Source organism: Pan paniscus, chromosome 16 (assembly GCF_029289425.2).
Source record: "Pan paniscus chromosome 16, NHGRI_mPanPan1-v2.0_pri, whole genome shotgun sequence".
NCBI classification, from domain to species: domain Eukaryota; kingdom Metazoa; phylum Chordata; class Mammalia; order Primates; family Hominidae; genus Pan; species Pan paniscus.
Genome location: NC_073265.2, coordinates 54558069 through 54573882, shown reverse-complemented (window position 1 = coordinate 54573882; position 15814 = coordinate 54558069).

The following is a 15814-nucleotide window of genomic DNA, read 5'->3' as shown; positions in this document are numbered from 1 at the left end:
CCCGTGGCCAGCAAGTCCCCAGTTATTGGGCTGAGGCTGGGGTGAGGAGAACCAGAGCCCCAGCAGGATCAGAGAACAGTGAGGTGTCTCCTTCCATGCCTAGCTGGGGTGTCACCTTATATGGGGGACCTTCTCCAACTCAGCTGGTGGCTATGCCTTCAGCCCTTTGCCACCTGGGAGCTAGTACAGAGCTCAGAGCCAGTGCCCTGCTATTGAGAGCAACGAGCTGTCACTGTTCCCTGTCTTCTAGTGAGAAGCATGGCACCCTCTGGAGCTAAGAAGGTGGTGGCCATGGCCCAGGCTGTGGACACTAGAATCCAACTGATGTGGTTTGAACCCCTGGCTCTGCTATTTCCTAGTTGTGTAACTGTGAGCAAACGATTTAACTTCTTTACACCTCTGTTTCCTTGTCTGTAAAATAGAGATAATATGCCCCTACCTCAAAGGGTTGTCGACCCAGCTGGGTTCTTTGCAGAAATTGATGAGCTGATTCGAAAATTTATACGGAAATGCAAGGGATCCCAAATAGCTAAAACAATCTTGAAAACAAAGAACAAAGTTGGAGGACTCATACTTTCTTGGTTTACTACAAAGCTACAATAATTAAAAAGTGTATTCCTGGCATCTGGGCAAACATATATCTCAATAAAATAGCACCAACAATCCAGAAATAAACTCTCACATTTATAGTCAATTGGTTTTTGACAAGGGTGCCAAGACAATTCAGTAGAGAAAGAAAAGTCTTTTCAAAAAATGGTGCTAGGACAACTGGATATTCACATGCAAAGAAATGAATCTGGACCCTTTACACCATACAAAAAAAACTAACTCAGACTGGGCATGGTGGCTCATGCTTGTAGTCTCAGCTACTCAGGAGGCTGAAGCTAGAGGATTACCTAAGCCCAGGAGTTTGAGGTTATAGTGAGCTATGATGGCACCACTGCTCTCCAGCCTGGGTGACAGAGGGAGATCCTGTCTCAGAACAAAACAAAAAAACAACAAACAAACCCTAAAACAACAACAAAACAACAACAACAACAACAAAGTCGAAATATGTAGCTACTGTATGACCCAGCAGTTTCATTCCTAGCTGTATACTCAGGAGAAATGAAAACATATGCTTGCCCGGGCGTGGTGGCTCACGCCTGTAATCCCAGCACTTTGGGAGGCCGAGGTGGGCAGGTCACTTGAGGTCAGGAGTTCAAGACCAGCCTGGCCAACATGGTGAAACCCCGTCTCTACTAAAAATACAAAAATTAGTCGGGTGTGGTGGTGTGTGCCTGTAGTCCCAGCTACTCAGGAGGCTGAGGCAGGAGAATCGCTTGAACCCGGGAGGCGGAGGTTGCAGTGAGCCAAGATCACACCACTGCAGTCCAGCCTGGGTGATAGAGTGACTCCATCTCAAAAAAAAAAAAAAAAAAGAAAAAAGAAAACATATGCTTGCACAAAAATTTGTACATTGATGTTCACAGCAGCATTAGCCACGGTAGATAAAAGGCAGAAACAACTGTCCATCAGCTGATGAATGCAGAAACTAAGTGTGGTCAATCCACACAATGAGATATTATTTAGCAGATTAAAAAAAATACTGAAATGAAACGAGTACGTGCTGCAACATCGATGAACCTGGAAAACATTACACAGGTACTAAGTGAAAGAAGCCAGTCTCAAAGTCCCACATATTGTACAATTCCATTTATAGGATATGTCCAGAACTGGCAAGTCTATAGGGACCAAAAGCAGATTGATGGGGGCTAGGGGTTGGGAGAAAATGGGGAATGACAGCTAATGGGTACAGGGTTTCTTTTTGGGGTGATGAAAATATCCTAAAATTGTAATGATAGTTGCACAATCCTGAATATACTAAAAACCATTGAATTGTTCACCTAAATGGCGAATTGCATGGAACATGAATTATACCTTGATAGAGCTGTTATTTAAAAAAAAAAGAGGTTGAGAGGATTCACTGAGTTCATGTAAGTGAAGCGCACAGTTTAAGTGTTCAAGTGATCCCACTGTAATAGGCAGAGAAACTGGAGCAGGCAAGGCAAAGCAACCCTAAGTTGGGGGAGGGGGGAGAGGAATGCCGGGGAGAGGGGAGCAGGATAAAGAAGAAAGCAAGCAGCCAGGCGCGGTGGCTCACACCTGTAATCCCAGCACTTTGGGAGGCTGAGGCGGGTGAATCACAAGGTCAGGAGTTTGAGACCAGCCTGGTGAACATGGTGAAACGCCGTCTCTACTAAAAATACAAAAATTAGCCGGGCGCAGTGGCGGGCGCCTATAATCTCAGCTACTTGGGAGGCTGAGGCAGGAGAATTGCTTGAACCCAGGAGGCAGAGGTTGCAGTGAGTCAAGATTGTGCCACTGCACTCCAGCCTGGGCGACAAGTGCAAAACTCTGTCTCAAAAAAAAAGAAGGAGGAGGAGAAAGAGAAGGAGGAGGAGGAGGAAGAAGAAGAAGAAGAGGAAAAAGAAAGAAAGAAAGAAGGAAGGAAGGAAGAAAGAAGAAGAAAGATAGAAGAGTGAGCTTGAAGGGCCTCCTGCAGCTGGCCTGGCCTCCCTGGAGCCCAGGGAGCCTCTGGTTCCAAGCATGGCAGCCTGGAAGCTGCGCTCCTGGGAGGGCTGTGACTGGCGGACTTTGCTGCCACCCAGTGGAATTAACAAGGATTACAGCCACGGGAACAGAGGCCTGATCCCTACTGGTGACTAATTGAGCCCAGCAATTAAGATGCTCTGGGCCCCATAGGAGAGAGACAGACCCTCAGTGAGCTGACAATCTATAGGCTTGAATACAAGTAACTGCTATCTATTCAAATACTTATGTGGGTGAGTACCAGCAGCACATTGTAGAAACGGAAGGAAATGATCCTGAAGTGCTGGATTAAGGAAGGCTTTGAAAAGGAGTAGAAACAGGGGAAAGGGCATCCAAGGCTGCAGGCACAGCATGAGCAAAGCTTGGGAGGTGTGCAAGTGCATGGGGAACTCACTGAGCAGGCCCAAGTCTTCCATTTGCTGCATGGGGCCTGCCACCTAACAGATGGTCAATAAATATATGAATGACCACTAAATTTCTAGAGCATATGCTTTTTGTAGGGTCGATGTGTCTGAGGAAAGCCTTACATGGTTTCCAGGTGGACAGAAAGTCATCGAGAGGGTCAGATAGCCTAGAGTTTCCTCAGAGAAGGGAAGGAGCCCCTATGGAGTCCTCCCAATGATAATGATGCTACTTCTGTTATTACAGAAGTAGCATCCTGTCATGCAGGCTGGAGTGCAGTGGCGTGATCTTGGCTCACTGAAACCTCTGCCTCCCTGGCTCAAGCAATTCTCCTACCTCAGCCTCCCAAGTAGCTGGAATTACAGGCGCCCACCACCACGCCTGGCTAATGTTTGTATTTTTAGTAGAGACAGGGTTTCGCCACGTTGGCCAGGCTGGTTTCAAACTCCTGACCTCAAGTGATTCGCCCATGTCTCAGAGTGCTGGGATTACAGATGTGAGCCACAGCAACCGGCCTATTTTTTTTTTATTGTATTGTACTGTTTTTTTGTTTTGTTTTGAGACAGAATCTCACTGTGTCACCCAGGCTGGAGTACAGTGGTGCAATCTCAGCTCACTGCAACCTCTGCCTTGTGGGTTCAAGCAATACTCCTGTCTCATCCTCCCGAGTAGCTGGGATTACAGGTGCCCACCACCACACTCGGCTAATTTTTGTATTTTTTTAGTAGAGACGTGTTTCACCATGTTGGCCAGACTGGTCTCAAACACCTGACCTTAGGTGATCTGCCCACCTCGACCTCCCAAAGTGCTAGGATTACAGGCCTGAGCCACTGCACCCGGCCTGTATCGTATTTTTATTTATTTATTTATGAGATGGAGTCTTGCTCTGTCTCACCCAGACTGGAGTGCAGAGGCGCGATCTCGGCTCACTGCATCCTCTGCCTTCCGGGTTCAAGTGATTCTCCTGTATCAGCCTCCCAAGTAGCTAGAACAACAGGCATGTGCCACGACACTCGGCTAATTTTGTATTTTTAGTAGAGATGAGGGTTCACCATGTTGGCCAGGCTGGTCTCGAACTCCTGACCTCAGGTGATCCACCCACCTCAGCCTCCCAAAGTGCTGCGATTACAGGCATAAGCCACCACGCCTGTCCTATTTTTTTTTTTTTTTTTTAAAGACGGGGTCTCACTCTGTCACCCAGGCTGGAGTGCAGTGGTATAATCTCGGCTCACTGCAACCTCCACCTCCCAGGTTCACGTAATTCTTCTGCCTCAGCCTGCTGAGTAGCTGAGACTACAGGTGTGCACCACCACCACACCTGGCTAATTTTGGTATTTTCTGGAAGAGACGGGATTTCCCCGTGTTGGCCAGGCTGGTCTCAAACTACTGGCCTCGAGTGATGTGCCTGCCTCTGCCTCCCAAAGTTCTGGGATTACAGGCGTGAACCACCAGGCCCGGCCATATTTTTTTGTACTTTTAGTAGAGACAGGGTTTCACCATGTTGCCCAGGCTGGTCTCCAACCCCTGAGCTCAAGTGATCCAGCTGCCTCGGCCTCCCAAAGTGCTGGGATTACAGGCACGAGCTATGGCACCCAGCTAGTTATTACATCTTATGGCATTTGTTTGTTTGTTTGTTTGTTTTTAGACGGAGTCTTGCTCCGTCGCCCAGGCTGGAGTGCAATGGTGCAATCTTGGCTCACTGCACCCTCTGCCTCCCGGGTTCAAGCAATTCTCCTGTCTCAGCCTCCCAGGTAGCTGGGACTACAGGCGCATGCCACCATGCCCGGCTAATTTTTGTATTTTTAGTAGAGACAGAGTTTCACCTTATTGGTCAGGCTGGTCTCGAACTCCTGACCTCAGGTGATCCACCCCCACCTCGGCCTCCCAATGTTCTGGGATTACAGGCGTGAGCCACCATGCCCGGCTTCTTAGGGCGTTTTGTAGACACCTCCGTATCACCTCATGTGCGTCTCTCACCGCCGTGCAGTGGGTAGAGCTGGGCTTGCTGTCATCCTCCCATCTGAGATGAGGAAACCAAGGCTCCGAGAAGGGAGGTGGTGGAGCTGGGGCTTGAACCTCAGACTCCTTGTTCGAAGCCCATGCTGTTAACTTACATCTATGTATGGAGGAAAAGATGACAGGGGAGCCAGGTCGGGGGCGGTGGGGTGGGGGGGCGGTGGGGCGGGAGGGGCGGCGGTCTAAATTAACTAAAAGGGAGATTTTCTTTTTGAAGAGTGAGAAGAGACCCAGGAATGTCGGCCCCCCTGCCTCCCTGAGTGGGACGGTTGAGGAGGTTGGGCACATCCTAAAATGCAGGCTGGGTCTGTAACCTACCACAGCTCCACACTGCTCCCAGAGGAGTCCAGTGCCTTTGGCCTGGCAATCAAGGTCCCCTCAAAAGACGCAGCCTAGCCCAGTGGTTAAAAGCGTGGGCTCGGCCAGGCGTGGTGGCTCACGCCTGTAATCCCAGCACTTTGGGAGGCCGAGTTGGGTGGATCAGGAGGTCAGGAGATTGAAACCACCCTGGCTAACATGGTGAAACCCCATCTCTACTAAAAATACAAAAAATTAGCCGGGAGTGGTGGCAGGCACCTGTAGTCCCAGCTACTCGGGAGGCTGAGGCAGGAGAATGGCGTGAACCCAGGAGGGAGAGGTCACAGTGAGCCAAGATCGTGCCTCTGCACTCCAGCCTGGGCAACAGAGCCAGACTCTGTCTCAAAAAAGAGTGTGGGCTCAGGACTGCAATCCCTGCTCCCCACGGTTCAGTTGTGTGACCAAGTGGGCGTCCTCTGGTGCCACTGTTTCCTCCTCTGTAAACTATGGATAAGGAGAGCACCTACCTCATAGGTTGTGAGTAGTAGGAGAGTCAGGATGCATGAAGCACTTAGTCCTGTGCTTGCTGTTGTTGTTATTATTAATTAGAGCAGACTGTAATTTTTTGCTCCTATCATCAGGTCCAACCCTCCAAGCTCGGCTCCTGGCTTCTCCCAGATACGCCATGCACTGCGCTGCCTCCCGGCCTTTCTGCAGGCTGTTACTTCAGCCCGGAACCACTCCTTCCCACTACCCCTTCTCTCCAGATCCCGACAAACACAGCTCCTCCTGATGTCTTCCTTGTTCCTCTCCAGCTAGAGCCACTTCAGGCTCTTAGTGCTACTCCACGGCGGCACTGATGGGTCATAAAGAGGTAAACACACCACACCTGTCCTTAGAAAACGTAATCCTTGCCAGGCACGGTGGCTCACACCTGTAATCCCAGCACTTTAGGAGGCCCAGGCACGTGGATCACCTGAGGTCGGGAGTTCAAGACCAGCCTGACCAAGATGGAGAAACCCCCATCTCTACTAAAAATACAAAATTAGTTGGGCGTGGTGGCGCATGCCTGTAGTCCCAGCTACTTGGGAGACTGAGGCAGGAGAATCACTTGAACCCGGGAGGCAGAGGTTGCGGTGATCCGAGATTGCTCCATTGCACTCCAGCCTGGGGCACAAGAGCGAAATTCCATCTCGAAAAAAAAAAAAAGAGGCCGGGCGCAGTGGCTCACGCCTGTAATCCCAGCACTTTGGGAGGCCGAGGCAGGTGGATCACGAGGTCAGGAGATCGAGACCATCCTGGCTAACACAGTGAAACCCCGTCTCTACTAAAAAAATTACAAAAAATTAGCCAGGCGTGGTGGCGGGCGCCTGTAGTCCCAGCTACTCCGGAAGCTAAGGCAGCAGAATGGCGTGAACCTGGGAGGCAGAGCTTGCAGTGAGCCGAAATCGCAGAACTGCCCTCCAGCCTGGGCGACAGAGCGAGACTCGGTCTCAAAAAAAAAAAAAGAAAAAGAAAACGTAATCCTCGGCTGGGCTCAGTGGCTCACGCCTGTAATCCCAGCACTTTGGGAGTCCAAGGCGGGTGAATCACAAGGTCAAGAGATTGAGACCATCCTGGCCAACATGGTGAAACCCCGTCTCTACTAAAAATACAAAAATTAGCTGGGAGTGGTGGCACGCGCCTGTAGTCCCAGCTACTCGGGAGGCTGAGGCAGGAAAATCGCTTGAACCCAGGAGGCAGAGGTTGCAGTGAGCTGAGATCGCATCACTGCACTCCAGCTGGACAACAAAGTGAGACTCCATTTCAAAAAAAAGTAATCCTTGGCCCGGTGCACTGGCTCACACCTGTAATCCCAGCACTTTGGTTTGGGAGGCTGAGGCAGGTGCATGGCTTGAAACCAGCCTGGGCAACTCCAGTGGGACTTCTCTCATACAGAGCTACTTCCTTCTGCAGCTCATTATGCACAGTATGTATGTCTGTCACTCTGCTCTGAGAATCTAAGATTACGTTTTCTTCTTACTATTTTTGAGACAGGGTCTCACTCTATTGTCCAGGCTGGAGTGCCGTGGTATGTTCACAGTTCACTACAGCCTCAACCTCCTGGGCTCAAACAATCCTCCTGCCTCAGTCTCCCAAGTCGCCTAGATTACTAACGTGCACCACCATGCCGTAATTTTTATATTTTTTTGTAGAGACAGGGTTTCACCATGTTGCCCAGGCTGGTCTGGAACTCCTGAGCTCAAGTGATCCTCCTGCCTCAGCCTCCCAAAGTGCTGGGATTACAGGTGTGAGCCTCTGAGCCCTGCCTTGGATTACATTTTCTAAGGACAGGTGTGGTGTTCTTATGTCTTTATGAACCACAAGTGCCACCATGGAGTAGCACTAAATCCTCAAATATTTGTGGAAAGAAAGCACGAAATCAGGACAGGAAAGAGGAAGACGGAGGCCGGGCACGGTGGCTCACACCTGTAATCCCAGCACTTTGGGAGGCCGAGGCGGGCGGATCACAAGGTCAAGAGATCGAGACCATCCTGGCCAATATGGTGAAACCCTTCTCTACTAAAAATACAAAAATTAGCTGGGCATGGTGGCGTGCGCCTGTAGTCCCAGCTACTTGGGAGACTGAGGCAGGAGAATTGCTTGAAACCAGGAAGCGGAGGTTGTGGCAAGCTGAGATCGCACCATTGCACTCCAGCCTGGCCACAGAGCAAGAAACCGTCTTAAAAAAAAAAAAAAAAAAAGGAGGAAGAGTGAAAGAAGGAAGGAGAAAGAGAAGATGAAGGGAAAGGACAGAAATAGATGAAAGGTGAATAAAGCTAAGGGAGACTTGAAGAGACACCAGCCTGGCTCCATTTACCTTCTCACAACTTCAGGGAAAAGAACATGAAGATGGGACCTCTGGAAATGTGCAGCTCTTCCTTGAGCCACGGTATTGAAATGGACTTTGAAAACCTCAGAGTCGGCTGGGCACGGTGGCTCACACCTGTAATCCCAGCACTTTGGGAGACCGAGGCGGGTGGATCATTTGAGGTCAGGAGTTTGAGACCAGCCTGCATAACATGGTGAAACCCCGTCTCTACTAAAAATACAAAAATTAGCTGGACGTGGTGGCAGGCACCTATGATCTCAGCTACTCAGCAGACTGAGGCAAGAGAATCACGTGAACCCAGGAAGCAGAGGTTGCAGTGAGCCAAGATGGCACCACTGCACTCCAGCCTGGACAACAGAGTGAGACTCTGTCTCAAAAAGAAAAAAACAAAAAACAAAAAACAGAGAAAACCTCAGAGTGGCTCTGTATCTTCAGCCACACTGAAGCTCAATTTCCTCATTGGTAATAGAGATAATAATGGTACTTATCTAATTGGGTTGTTATGAGGATCAAATGAGAAAAATAACTGGAAAATCCTTGGCGCCTGGTGTAAAGTAAGCACTCAATAAATGCCGTGTATTGCGATGGTGATGGTTGGGTGATTCTGAGAATTCCAGATGTCCAGTAAATGACCGCACACTGCTACCAGAGGGAGGTGCTCCCTAGGCTTGAAGAGACGCCTGTTGTCCTGGAGCCTGGCCCAGCGGTCACTCGGAGGTCACAATGCTGTCTCCAGGCCTCCCCGCAACCCCCACAAGATACACAATAAAGACTCCTGATTGCCTGATTAAAGGAAGCGGATACACAATTAATTTCAATTTTAGACCGAAAGCCCCCTCCCACCTTTAAAGAAGCATTGCATAGCCTATTTCAATTTACACACTGAGCCAATGTGGAATTTTCCAGTGTGTTCTGTGGCCTTTGAAGTGACCAGACCAGACTATTGATTTATTTCCAACTAATCTCTCTCTTTGAACCCAGAAGGGTCAAGGTTAATTATATAATAAAACATACTGTGCCCAGCTGCCCCTCTAAGGGCGCAGGGAGCCCCCTGACCTTTCTGTGCCGGCGAGTGGTGGATCGTATTTCTGATCCCTTCCCCGCATTCATTTCCTTCATCAGGGCCCATTAAGAAGGAGAAAGGAAAAAAGAAGAAAAAAAAAAAAACCCGGCCCCTCATTTCCTCTCTGAGAGATAAATTTTAATTTGCTGGAAACCAACAAAGGTGATCTAAGCCATGTTTCCAGGCTGCCCCCTTGGGCTGGAAAATCTTGCAGGGAGCATCTACTCTGGAGCCACTGGGAAATGGGGTGAGGGTGGTAGGGGGCAACAAAGGGGTGCAGACCCCTGGGTCTGCATCTCCCACGAAGGGGAAGTCCCCAGAGTCCACAGCCAGGTCCCCACTAAGCCTTCCTTCCCTGCTGAGGTGACAGTTAACCAATGGCCCTGGCTTCCCAGGCATGTTCTCTCAGTCAGTCCCCAACAGCCACCCAGATGGGCACCAGCACAAGCCCTGCTTTCCCTGATGATGAAATAGGCTCTGAGTGGCACCAGAACTGCTTCCAGGTGTCACACGGAGGAGGTGGAAGTCCCGTGGCTTTTTTTCTGCTTTTTAAAATCATGGGTTTTCTTCTCCCACAGCCTCCCACCCTAGGGAAACAACATGGCAAACACTTTTTTTCCATTGTTAAAAAAAAAGAGAAAAATGGTTGGATGCAGTGGCTCATACCTCCCAGCACTTTGGGAGGCTGAGGTGGAAGGATCACTTGAGCCCAGAAGTTTGAGACCAGCCTGGGCAACATAGCGAGACTTTCTTTTCTTTCTTTTTTTCTTCTTCTTCTTTTTTTTTTTTTTTTTTTTTTTGAGACGGAGTCTCGCTCTGTCGCCCAGGCTGGAGTGCAGTGGCGCGATCTCGGCTCACTGCAAGCTCCGCCTCCCGGGTTCACGCCATTCTCCTGCCTCAGCCTCCCGAGTAGCTGGGACTACAGGCGCCCGCTACCACGCCCGGCTAATTTTTTGTATTTTTAGTAGAGACGGGGTTTCACCGTGTTAGCCAGGATGGTCTCGATCTCCTGACCTCGTGATCCGCCCGCCTCGGCCTCCCAATCTTCTTCTTCTTTTATTTATTTATTTTTTTTGAGACAGGGACTCACTCTATCACCCAGGCTGGAGTGCAGTAGTGCGATCATGGCTCACTGCAGCCTCAACCTCCCCGGGCTCAGGTGATCTCCCACCTCAGCCTCCTCAGTAGCTGGGACTATAGGGATGCACCATCACATCTGGCAACTTTTTTTTTTTTTTGTAGAGACAGGATTTTGCCATGTAGGCTAGTCTCGAACTCCTGGGCTCAGTGATCTGTCCACCTTGGGCTCCCAAAGTGCTGAGATTACAGGCGTGAGCCACTTCTTTTCTTTTTCTTTTTTTTTTTTTTTTGAGACGAAGTCTCGCTCTGTCGCCCAGGCTGGAGTGCAGGGGCGCGATCTTGGCTCATTGCAACCTCCGCCTCCTGGGTTCAAGTGATTCTCTTGCATCACCCTCCTGAGTAGCTGGGATTACAGGCAGGCACCACCTCGCCTGGCTAATTTTTGTATTTTTAGTAGAGACGGGGTTTCACCATGTTGGTCAGGCTGGTCTTGAACTCTTGACCTCATGATCTGCCTGCCTCAGCCTCCCAAAGTGCTGGGATTATAGGCATGAGCCATGCACTGGCCTGATTTCTTTTTTTTTTTTTTTTTTTTGAGACAGTTCTCCCTCTGTCACCTAGGCTGGAGTGCAGTGGCATTATCTCTCAGCTTACTGCAATCTCCACCTCCGGGGCTCCAGCGATCCTCGCGCCTAAGCCTCCCAAGTAACTGGGATTACAGGTACCTGCCACCATGCCTGGCTAATTTTTTGTAGAGACTGGTTTCACCAGGTTACCCAAGCTGGGTCTTGAACTCCTGGACTCAAGAGATCCTCCAGCCTCAATCTGCCTTCCAAAGTGCTGGGGTTACAGGTGCCTGCCACCACCCGCAGCTAATTTTTGTACTTTTAGAAGAGACAGGGTTACACCATGTTGGCCTCAGGCTGGGTGCAGTGGCTCATACTTGTAATCCCAGCACTTTGGAAGGCCGAGGCAGGCAAATTACTTGAGGTCAGGATTTCGAAACCAGCATGGCCAACATGGTGAAACCCTGTCTCTACTAAAATACAAAAATTACCCCCAGTAGGGAGGGAAGAAGGGAAGGAGTGTGCATAGCTCCTAGGTGAATTAGTGTTAGCCACGGGAGGATGGTGGCACATGCCTGTGATCCCAGCTACTCTGGAGGCTGAAACAGGAGAATCGCTTGAACCTAGGAGGCGGAGGTTGCAGTAAGCCAAGATCACGCCAGTGCACTCCAGCCTGGGTGACAGAGTGAGACTCTATCTCTTTGCTCCCCCTTTTCCAGAGCAGCCCCAGCCGCTCTTGTTTCCCATGGTGCTGACACTTCTGAAAGGGACAAGGCCAGTTATCCTGCAGAGTAACCCACAGTGTGGATTTGTCTCATGTTTCCTCCTGACTACTTAGTCAGATATGTTTGGTGTAAACAGCTCAGAGGGCAAGCTGTGTCCTTTTCAGTGCATTACATCTGGAGGCTCCCGATGCTGGCCTGCCCTGATTTTGGTGAGGGGCCTGGATTTTCAGCTGGAAGGCCGGTGCGTGTTCTCGCCTCCTGGAGGCACCCCCAGCATGGAGGGAAGAGGGGAAGGAATGTGCATAGCTCCTCGGTGAATTAGTGTTAGCCACGGGAGGAGCACAGTCTCTGGGACTCTTCGATCCCCACAGACGACAACCAAAAACTCAGAAGGAAGTCCGTCCATCACAGCCTGAGACGCACTCTCCCAGTGCCTCTCCCTGGACCATTTCTCAGTGTGTCAAGGGCCCTGTCACCTCCATGAGGTCTTCATGATTCTCTTGGGCAGAAGCAGTTGCTCCCTCCTCTCTCCTTCTGCAACCCTTCGCCTCATTTTCCTGCTTGCTGCAATGTGTTAGAGTTCACTGTGAGGCTCTTACTGCCCCTGTATATCCAGGCCCAGTAGAGAAGCCCAGGCCCAGGGCCCAGCAGAGAAGCTTCTCCATAAATATTTGTCAAATAAATCGTAACTCAGCTGAAATCAGTCTGCCTTGTGGTCAATTTTACATTTTATTTATTTATTTATTTACAGATAGAGTCTCACTCTGTCGCCAGGCTGGAGTGCAGTGGCGTGATCTCGGCTCACTACAACCTCTGACTCCCTGGTTCAAGCAATTCTCCTGCCTCAGCTTCCCAAGTAGCTGGGACTACAGGCATATGCCACCACACCCAGCTAATTTTTGTATTTTCAGTAGAGATGGGGTTTTACCATGTTGGCCAGGCTGGTGTCAATCTCCTGACCTCATGATCCGCCCACCTCGGCTTCCTAAAGTTCTGGGATTACAGGCATGAGCCACCACGCCTGGGCTTTTTTTGTTTTTTGAAACAGAGTATTGCTCTTGTTGCCCAGGTTGTAGTGCAATGGTGCGATCTCTGCTCACCGCAACCTCCACCTCCCGGGTTCAAGCGATTCTCCTGCCTCAGCCTCCCGAATAGCTGGGATTACAGGCATGCACCACCATACCAAGCTAATTTTGTATTTTTAGTAGAGATGGGGTTTCTCCATGTTGGTCAGGCTGGTCTCGAACTCCTGACCTCAGGTGATCCGCCCACCTTGGCCTCCTAAAGTGCTGGGATTACAGGTGTGAGCCACTGTGCCCGGCCTTATTTATTTATTTACTTACTTATTTTTGAGACAGAGCCTCACTCTGTTACCCAGGTTGGTGTGCAGTGGTGTGATCTCAGCTCACTGCAACCTCTGCATCCTGGGTTCAAGCGATTGTCCTGCCTCCGCCTCCCAAGTAGTTTGGACTACAGGCGCCCACCACCACACCCAGCTAATTTTTGTATTTTTAGTAGAGATGGGGTTTTACCATGTTGGTCAAGCTGGTCTCGAACTACTTTTTTCTTTTTCTTTTTGAGAGAGAGTCTCCCTCTGTCACTCAGGCTAGAGTAGAGTGGCAGAATCTTGGCTCACTGCAACTTCCACCTCCCAGGTTCAAGCAATTCTCCCACCTCAGCCTCCTGAGTAGCTGGGATTACAGGCACACACCATCATGCCCAGCTAATTTTCGTATTTTAGTAGAGACAGGGTTTCACCATGTTAGCTAGGCTGGTCTCAAACTCCTGACCACAAGCAATCCATGTGCCTTGGCCTCCCAAAGTATTGGGAGTATAGGCATGAGCCATTGCACCTGGCCAATTTTACCATTTTTTAAAATTATTCTTTTAGAGACAGGGTCTCACTATTTAACCCAGGCTGGTCTCGAACTCCCAGCCTCAAGTGATCCTCCCAATTTGGTCCCCTAAGTAGCTGGGTTTACAGCCACCACTCCTGGCTCAGTTTCACATGTGAAAGAAAAGTCCGGGTGGGGCACGATGGCTCACGCCTGTAATGCCAGCACTTTGGGAGGCTGAGTCAGTGGGATCGCTTGAATCCAGGAGTTTGAGACCAACCTGGGCAACATGGTGAGACTGTCTCTACAAAAAAATTCAAATAGCTGGGCATGGTGGTGCATGCCCGTAGTCCCAGCTACTCAGGAAGCTGAAGTAGGAGGATCACTTGAGCCTGATAGGTAGAAGCTGCAGTCAGCCATGATTACACCACTGTACTCCAGCCTGGTTGATAGAGGGAGACCCTGTCTCAAGAAAAAAAAGGAAAAGTCCTACATCCAAAACTGAATTAAGGCCGTGCGCAGTGGCTCACCCCTGTAATCCCAACACTTTGGGAGGCTGAAGTGGGCAGATCACTTGAGGTCAGGAGTTCGAGACCAGCCTGGCCAACATGGTGAAACCCCATCTCTACTTAAATACAAAAATTAGTTGGGCATGATGGGGTGCGCCTGTAATCCCAGCTACTCCAGAGGCTGAGGCACGAGAATCACTTGAACCTGGGAGGCGGAGGTTGTGTGAGCCAAGATTGCATCATTGCACTGCAGCCTGGATGACAGAGCAAGACTCCTTCTCAAAAATAAATAAATAAATAAAAATAATTATAAATATTAGAAAGGAAAAATTGAAAAAAATCCCCAGATAATGAGATTATATAGGTAGAAAACTGAAAATAATCTACACATAGATTAGAGTTAATAAATCAAGTAAGGTTGCCAGATGTAAGATCCCATACAGGTTCACTGAATTTTTATACAACCGCAGTGTACAGTTAGGAGATATTATTTTAGAAATTAATAAAAAGTGTGAGATTTTTAGTAGAAAAATTATAACACTTTACTGAAAGATAATGAAGACCTGGGCACGGTGGCTCACGCCTGTAATCCCAGCATTTTGGGAGGCCGAGACAGGCAAATCACGAGGTCAGGAGTTCGATACCATCCTGGCCAACATGGTGAAACCCCGTTTCTACTAAAAATACAAAAATTAGCTAGGCGTGGTGGCAGGCACCTGTAATCCCAGCTACTTGGGAGGTTGAGGCAGGAGAATCGCTTGAACCTGGGAGGCAGAGGTTGCCGTGAGCCGAGATCGCACCACTGCACTCCAGCCTGGGCGACAGAGTGAGACTGTCTCAAAAAAATAAAGAATAAAAAAAAAATGAAGACCTAAACATATGGAGAGACAAATCATGTCCATTAATAAGATAAAGATTCAATTCTCCCTAATCAATCTATAGATTTAATTCAGACGCAATAGGGATTTTCATGGAAATTGACAAGACAATTCTAAACATTTTTGGAAGAAGAAAGTTTAGCCAAGTTACTATTAAAAAGAAAACAAAGTAGAGAGATGACACCCACCAGATTTTAAGTCTTATTATAAACTCATAGTAATTAGGATGTGCAATATTGGCTCAAGTTTAGACAAAGAGACCCATGGACACATGTCACTGCATATCCCTAGGGAAAGGAGGTACCAAGTCAATACACAGTGCTGGACAATTGCCAATCATTTCCAGGGGAAAAATAACACCAGATTCACACTTCACACTATACATAAAAATTCAATTCCAGAGGAATCAAGGACTTAATATGAAAGACATCACTTAAAAAGATACAGAATTTATTTAATAATTTGAGGTGGTGAGTTGTTTATTAAACAAAACACACAAAAGTACAAATGAGAATGAAGAAAAAAAAAATCAGTCTGACATTAAAACCAGTCACCAAGAGACTCTATAAGAGCAAAAAGAGAAGCTGTAAACTGGGAGAAGGTAATTGCACCATATAACCAACAAAGAATTACTATTTAAAGTCTCTGAAGTCTAGAAGCTGTGTAAAAAACTACTATACCCACTAAGAAAAAGATTCGCCATCTAAGAAAAAAATGGGCAAAAGGCACAAACAGGCATTTTACAGGAGAAACCATGAATGGCCAAAAAATCTTTGAAAAGATGTTCAACCTCATTAGTAATTAGGGAGATGTACATTAAAATTACTATAATGCTGGAAGATTAGACATTTGTAAAGGAAAAAAAAAAAAAAAGCCAGGCACAATGGCACACACCTGCAATCCCAGCATTTTGGGAGGTCGAGGTGGGAGGATAACTTGAGTTCAGAAGATCCAGAGCAGCTCAGCCTGGGCAACATGG